The sequence below is a fragment of the Anolis sagrei genome, chromosome X, assembly GCF_037176765.1.
Source record: "Anolis sagrei isolate rAnoSag1 chromosome X, rAnoSag1.mat, whole genome shotgun sequence".
Taxonomy (NCBI): Eukaryota; Metazoa; Chordata; class Lepidosauria; order Squamata; family Dactyloidae; genus Anolis; species Anolis sagrei.
This window is the reverse complement of record NC_090034.1, coordinates 72,268,479-72,275,905: the sequence shown is the minus strand read 5'-3', so window position 1 is coordinate 72,275,905 and position 7,427 is coordinate 72,268,479.

Here is a 7,427-nt window from a genome sequence, read left to right as displayed (position 1 = left end):
GAGCAACAGCCAGGTTGACAGGTCGTCTCGCGCGTCACAGGGAATCCTGCCTGTGATTAGCCAGCGAGGAGGAGGCTTGATTTAAAGAGACAGAGGCCCCTTCTTTGGAGGCTTTTAAACAGAGGCTGGGTGGCCATCTGTCGGGGGTGCTTTGAATGCGATTTTCCTGCTTCTTGGCAGGCGGGTGGACGGGGTTTTTTCCAACTCAATGATTCTATGAGGTTGTCAAAGCTCATCAGGAGGAGATGAGCTTTGACATACGAAAGCTGACTGGCACAACCTGGGGATCACAACCAGATACAGTGAAGACATCTGCCCTTGCGCTTTGCTACTCTGCAGCTGAGTACGGATGCCCAGTATGGAACACACCTTACACGCTAAAACAGTGGATGTGGCTCTTAATGAGATATGCCACATTATTACAGGATGTCTACACCCTACACCTCTGAAGAAATTATACTGTTTAACTGGTATTGCACCACCTGACATCTTCCAGGAAGTAGGAGCCAATACTGAAAGGACCAAGGCAGTGACATCTCCGGCCCATCCTCTGTTCGGATATCAACAAGCTGACTGGCACAACCTGGGGATCACAACCAGATACAGTGAAGACATCTGCCCTTGAGCTGTGCTACTCTGCTGCTGAGTATGCATGCCCAGTGTGGAACACATCTCACCACACTAAAATAGTGGATGTGGCTCTTAATGAGACATGCCGCATTATCACAGAGTGTCTGCGCCCTACACCACTAGAGAAATTACACTGCTTAGCCGGTATTGCACCACCTGACATCCGCCGGGAAGTAGCAGCCAATAGTGAAAGGACCAAGGCAGAGACATCTCCAGCTCATCCCCTGTTTGGGTATCAGCCAGCACGTCAATGACTTAAATCTAGAAATAGTTTTCTAAGATCTACAGAGACACTCCCTGGAACACCTCAGCAAGAGTCCAAAAGTGGCAGGCTCAAACCCAGAACCTCAACCAATGGCTGATATCCCCCTGGGCACACAGAGGACTGGGCAACTTGGAAGGCGCTGAACTGACTGCGCTCTGGCACAACGAGATGCAGAGCCAACCTTCAGAAATGGGGCTACAAAGTGGAATCCTCGACATGTGAGTGCGGAGAGGAGCAAACCACTGACCACCTGCTGCAATACAACCTGAGCCCTGCCTCATGCACCATGGAGGATCTTCTTGCAGCAACACCAGAAGCACTCCAAGTGGCCAGATACTGGTCAAAGGACATTTAATCAACTACTAAACTCACAAATTTTGTATTTTTCTGTTTTTTTGCTTTGTTTTTTTGTTTTGTTTTGTTTTTGTTTTTTTCTTTGTTCTGTTAGAAATGTAATATAATCGACTGGTTGCACTGACACGATAAATAAATAAATCAGGAGGAGAAAGGCAAGGCAAAACAGTAATATATTGAAGGAAGCAGCAGGGGTGGCTCAACCCATTACGCAAAGTAAGCATTTGCAGTATAGTTGATTTTGCCCAGGGGCGCTCTTGGGGGAAAATAGACCTTGACATACGCGAGTTGTAGTTACTGGGATGTATAGTTCACCTACAATCAAAGAGCATTCTGAACTCCACCAATGATGGAATTGAACCAAATATGGCGCACAGAACTCCCACGACGAACAGAAAATATACATCAGTGATTGGTTGGGGGGGGGGGGGGGGCAAAATACGGTTTGCTTACCGTTGAAAATTACCTAGGGCCGCCTCTGGGAAGCAGCCAAGCCTTGAAGCTGCAAAGCTATAATGTTTGCTATCATTAGATCTAGTAGTAAACATGTTGTAAATGTTTGATTTATTATTTATTTATTTATTATTATTTATTTCTTGCACTTATTGACCGCCACTCTCAGCCCTAGGGGCGACTCGTGGCGGTGAACAACAACACAGAAAAGACAGTGTACAGAGAATCACGACAATACACACAAACTACTACTACCTAACATATACTTATGCTAAAAATCCGCTTCGTCTAATCCTGGGGTCATAGTCGCTTTCGTAGTCATAATCCATTCCAGAGTCGATCCAATGATACCACTCAGTTGAAGGCCTGCTCGAAGAGCCATGTTTTCAGGCTCCTACGAAAGGCCATCAAGGAGGGCGCCTGTCTCACTTCAGCAGGGAGGGTGTTCCACAACCGGGGGGCCACCACCGAGAAGGCCCGCTCCCTCGTACCCGCCAAACGTGCCTGTGAGGCAGGCGGGACCGAGAGAAGGGCCTCCCCGGATGATCTCAAGGTCCTCGTGGGCTCGTAGGCCGAGATGCGGTCTGCAAGGTATTTTGGGCCGGAACCGTTTAGGGCTTTGTAGGATAACACCAGCACCTTAAATTTATATTTATATATTTAAATGTGTAAGTTTATATTTATATATTTAAATGTGTAAGTTTAATATTTTTGAGTTGTTCTATAAGTACACCTGATGTTTATTTATTGTTTATGATTTGATTTGTTTGTTATGTTATGCTGGCATTGAATGTTTGTCCATTTTCTGTTGTAAACCGCCCTGAGTCCCCTTGGGGAGATAGTGCGATATAGAAATAAAGTTTATTATTATGGCTGCCATTCATTTTCCGGTCCCAATTCAAGGTGCAGGTGCTTACCTACAAAGCCCTAAACGGTTTGGGATCCGCCTACCTCCGTGACCGCATTTCAGTGTACGAACCCACACGATCTCTTCGTTCATCTGGAGAGGCCCTGCTTACGATCCCACCGGGATCGCAAGCGCGATTGGTGGGGACGAGGGATAGGGCTTTCTCGGTAGTGGCCCCTCGACTCTGGAACTCTCTCCCTAAGGACATCAGGCAGGCCCCGTCGCTATCAATCTTTAGGAGGAGCTTGAAAAGGAGCTTGATGTTCCAGTGTGCCTTTCCAGAATAAGGAAACTCCTAGCATTATGTCCCAACGCACTTTATCAGAGATTTAGGATATCTGCATGCCCACCCTCCTCCAAACACCCCACCTGTCATGCCCAGCACTTTTAATTTTAATTATTACATTTGGCCCGGCCATTGTTTTTAATTGTGTCACTGCGTGTTGTTAATGTTATTGCTTGTTTTTGTTTTATTTTGCTGTATTATTGTTGTTGTTGTTGTTTATTGTTGTATTTTGGGTTCAGCCTCGTGTAAGCCACACCAAGTCCTTCGGGATATGGTAGCGGGGTACAAATAAAGGTTTATTTATTTATTTTTTATTATTATTCAATGCTAATCAAGGTGATTAATTGCAGACTTGCCTCAAACAGACAAGAGTTCTTTCTCCAACCCTGGAGACAGGCTTTCCCTTGAAGATTGACACCCTGATTCAAACACAGGGCACAGAAATCCACAGATACATAAACCCTACTTGCCTAGTCCAACAGACCTCACAACTTCTGAGGATGCCTGCCATAGACGTGGGCGAAACGTCAGGAGAGAATGCTTCTGGAACATGGCCAAACAGCGTGGAAAACACACAGCAACCCAGTACTATATTGAATTGGAGGTGAGGAGATATAATTACGTGTGTATGTAAAGAGAGAGACTCCTGCATACATTGATATAAATGCATATGTCTGTACATCTATATCTATCTATCTATAGATATATCTAATCAAAGCTTTTAATTGATTTTATTGAGTCCTTGCTTCTATGATTATTTGTGAATTTTAGATGTATTTTATTGAATCCAATTTTACCACCTTTTATAGTTTTTAATACTTTGGCTTTTACTATTTTTATGTCTTGTTTTATGAATGGTTTATGTTAGGATGATGTTTGGGTCCAACTGGAGAAAGGCGGGGTAAACATGCCTGAAATGTATGTGTATATATACACATATACATATACTGTACACACACATGCACGTATGTGTGTGTGTACACTATATATATATATATATATATATATATATATATATACATAAAGGTAAAGGTTGTCCCCTGACATTAAGTCCAGTCATGTCTGACTCTGGGGTGTGGTGCTCATCTCCATTTCTAAGCCGAAGAGCCAGCGTTGTCCGTAGACACCTCCAAGGTCATGTGGCTGGCATGACTGTATGGAGCGTCGTTACCTTCCCGCCGGAGCCGTACCTATTGATCTACTCACATTTGCATGTTTTCGAACTGCTAGGTTGGCAGAAGCTAGGGCTGACAGCGGAAGCTCACGCCGCTCCCCGGAATCGAACCTGCGACCTTTCGATCAATAAGCTCAGCAGCTCAGTGCTTTAACCCACTGCGCCACCGGGGGCTCATATGTATATATATATATATATATATATATACACACATGTTCACATATACATATGTGTGTGCAATGCTTCATGTATTTAATTTTAATTTAAATATTAATTAAATTAATTAAAGTAAATTAGATAACTATTAATTTAATTTAAATTAATTAAATATTGATGTAAAAAGAAGCTCTCAAAGGTGGGTAGGAATTAATATTTTCCCACCTTAAAATACAGAGGTGCATGCATTTGGATTATTCTGAATGGAAAGAATTAGTACTTTAGACCTGCTAAGAGGCACTGTTGTTTCAGGATCTCGGACACAGCTGTTGCTCCCATCAAACCCTGGCAATGAACCTAAAGGCAGAACAATGAAGAACAGCCCAAGGGAAGATATCATGTTGCGATACAGGTGATTTTTCTAAAACATGTGACAAGGGATCTGTGTATGGGTCAGAACTTGGGTGTAAAGGTCAGAGGCTGGGGAAATTCCTTCGAAGTTTTCGTTTGGAAAAAGGAAAACAACAACAATCCAGCATGGCATTCCAAGCTCTAAGCAAAGGGTTGCAGATGATGGAAAGTGTTTGGATGCTGCTGCATAGGCCCGTGGCTAGGCATTTCTTACCAATGGGGCCAAAGGGTACATTTCAGAGTGAACTGTTGTGACAAAATCTGAACTAACAATTCTATGCTGTAGAATTAATGCAGTTTGACACAACTTCAACTGCCAAGACTCAATGCAATGGAATCATGGGAGTTGTAGTTTTACAAGGGCTTCAGATTGCTCAGCTCCCAGCAGGCATGTAGCCGGGGGGGGGGGGGGGCTCGGGGGGCTTCAGCCCCCCCCCCCCCCCGAAATTTTCATGGTGGTTCGCGAAAAGGCCTTATTGGTGCATTTTTTAAACTGTTATGTTTATTCATATCATGATCTGATCACCATACTCAATATATCCCATATGCATGGGGGTATTGGGGTAGGTTTGCTAGACTAGACCCTCTTTCACTCAGACTCATCCCCCCCCCGAAACTCAGCCCCTCCGAAACCCCCCCTGAAAAAAAATCAGCCCCCCCCCCCCCCCCCCCCGAAATGAAATCCTGGCTACGGGCCTGGCTCCCAGGGTTCCACACCATATAGCCATAGTAGATAAAGTGGTATCAAACTGCATTGATTCTATAATGTAAATCCAACCTTGGTTTCTACTATATTTTGTTGTTGTTACGTAAAACCACCCTTGGTTTCTACTGTATCTAGATTTATGTAAGTAGGTTTTCATGACACAAATAATGGAGTCTTCGGTGGCACAGTGGGGTTAACCCTTGTGCCAGCAGGACTGAAGACCGACAGGTCGCAGGTTCGAATCTGGGGAGAGCGCGGACGAGCTCCCTCTGTCAGATCCAGCTCCTTGTGCGGGGACATGAGAGAAGCCTCCCACAAGGATGATAAAACATCAAATCATCCGAGCGCCCCCTGGGCAACGTCCTTGCAGACGTTGCAATTCTCTCACACCAGAAGCGACTTGCAGTTTCTCAAGTCGCTCCTGACACGACAAAAAAAATGACACAAATAAATGTCAAGTGCTTGTCAATCATTCTGATACCTTATTGGCTGCAATATTGACATATATAAACTTAGGCCAAGTCTAAATTGTCATATAACATCCAAATTATCTGCTTTGAACTGAATTATATGGCAGTTTAGTAAAGGTAAAGGTTTTCCCCTGACATTAAGTCCAGTAGTGTCCAACTCTGGGGTGGTGGTGCTCATCTCCATTTCTAAGCCAAAGAGCCGGCATTGTCCATAGACCCCTCCAAGATCATGTGGCCAGCATGACTGCATGGAGCGTTGTTACCTTCCTGCCGGAGTGGTACCTATTGATCTACTCAACATTTGCATGTTTTTGAATTGCTAGGTTGGCAGAAGCTGGGACTAATAGTGGGAGCTCACCTCACTCCCTGGATTCTAACTGCTGACCTTTCATTCAGCAAGTTCAGCAGTTTAACTCACTGTGCCACCAAAGGCCCCATATGGCAGTGTAGACCCATATACTCCAGTTCAATGCAGATATGGATTATCTGATTTGATAATCTGGATTATATGGCTGTGTAGAAGGCTTGATCTGTTTTGCACTGAGTTACAAAGAGCACCCGGGAGATGTTCACATTTTAGTGTACAATTGCATGGGGTATTTTGACCATTTACAGCTGAAGAAGTTAAGGGGAGAAAGCACAAACATTATTGTTCCAGTCTTGAAAATTCAGACCGTCTCAAAGGAGACCAACCCCCATAATCCCTGTCCACCACTTTTCTCTTTGGCAGCCTATTCACCCTACAGAATCATAGTATGATTATTCCACTTTAACAGCCTGATTCATCCTATGAGATCCTGGGATTTGCAGTCTAGGGAGGCTATTCATGATTCTCAGCTGGCGAGATCCAGCACTTCACCAAACTTCAATCCAAAATGCCTTAAACGGGAACTTTGGAAGTTAAAGTGGAACAGTAGTGTTTGTAGCACAAATGGAGTTTCTGAGTTTGGGGCTGCATTTTGGAGCGACGAAACCCCGAACAGGTGGATAAATCACTTCTGGAGATGACAGAACAGAAGTGGTGGGTAAACAATATGGATAGAAAGTCATATAGAAGATGGCATGACTCATTTATAAATACTTCTATCTTTCCAGCAAGGAGTTGAAGGAAATTTATGCAGTATTTTCTCTCGTTTTACTCTCACAATGACCCTGTTTAAGTGAGTTAGGCAAATAGGAAAGAGACGAGTTCTGTGCATGTGTAAGCGAAGGTTTAACGTCATTGTCTCTAAGACCCCATCTACACTGACCATATAATGCAGTTTCAAACTGGATTGCAGTGTAGTTGGGGCCTCATTCTGTCCTCCTAATCCAGATGTGTTGAATTACATAGCATAAAGGTGGAAGGAATGCTCAACAGAAAAGCTCAACTATGTAATTTCAGCATGATACAGTGCAGCGTTTCTCAACCTGGGGGTCGGGACCCTTGGGGAGGTTGCAAGGGGGGTGCCAGAGGGGTCACCAAAGACCATCAGAAAACAGTATTTTCTGTCTGTCATGGGGGTTCTGTGTGGGAAGTTTGGCCCAATTCTATAGTTGGTGGGGTTCAGAATGCTCTTTGATTGTAGGCGAACTATAAATCCCAACAACGCCAACTCCCAAATGCCAAGGACAA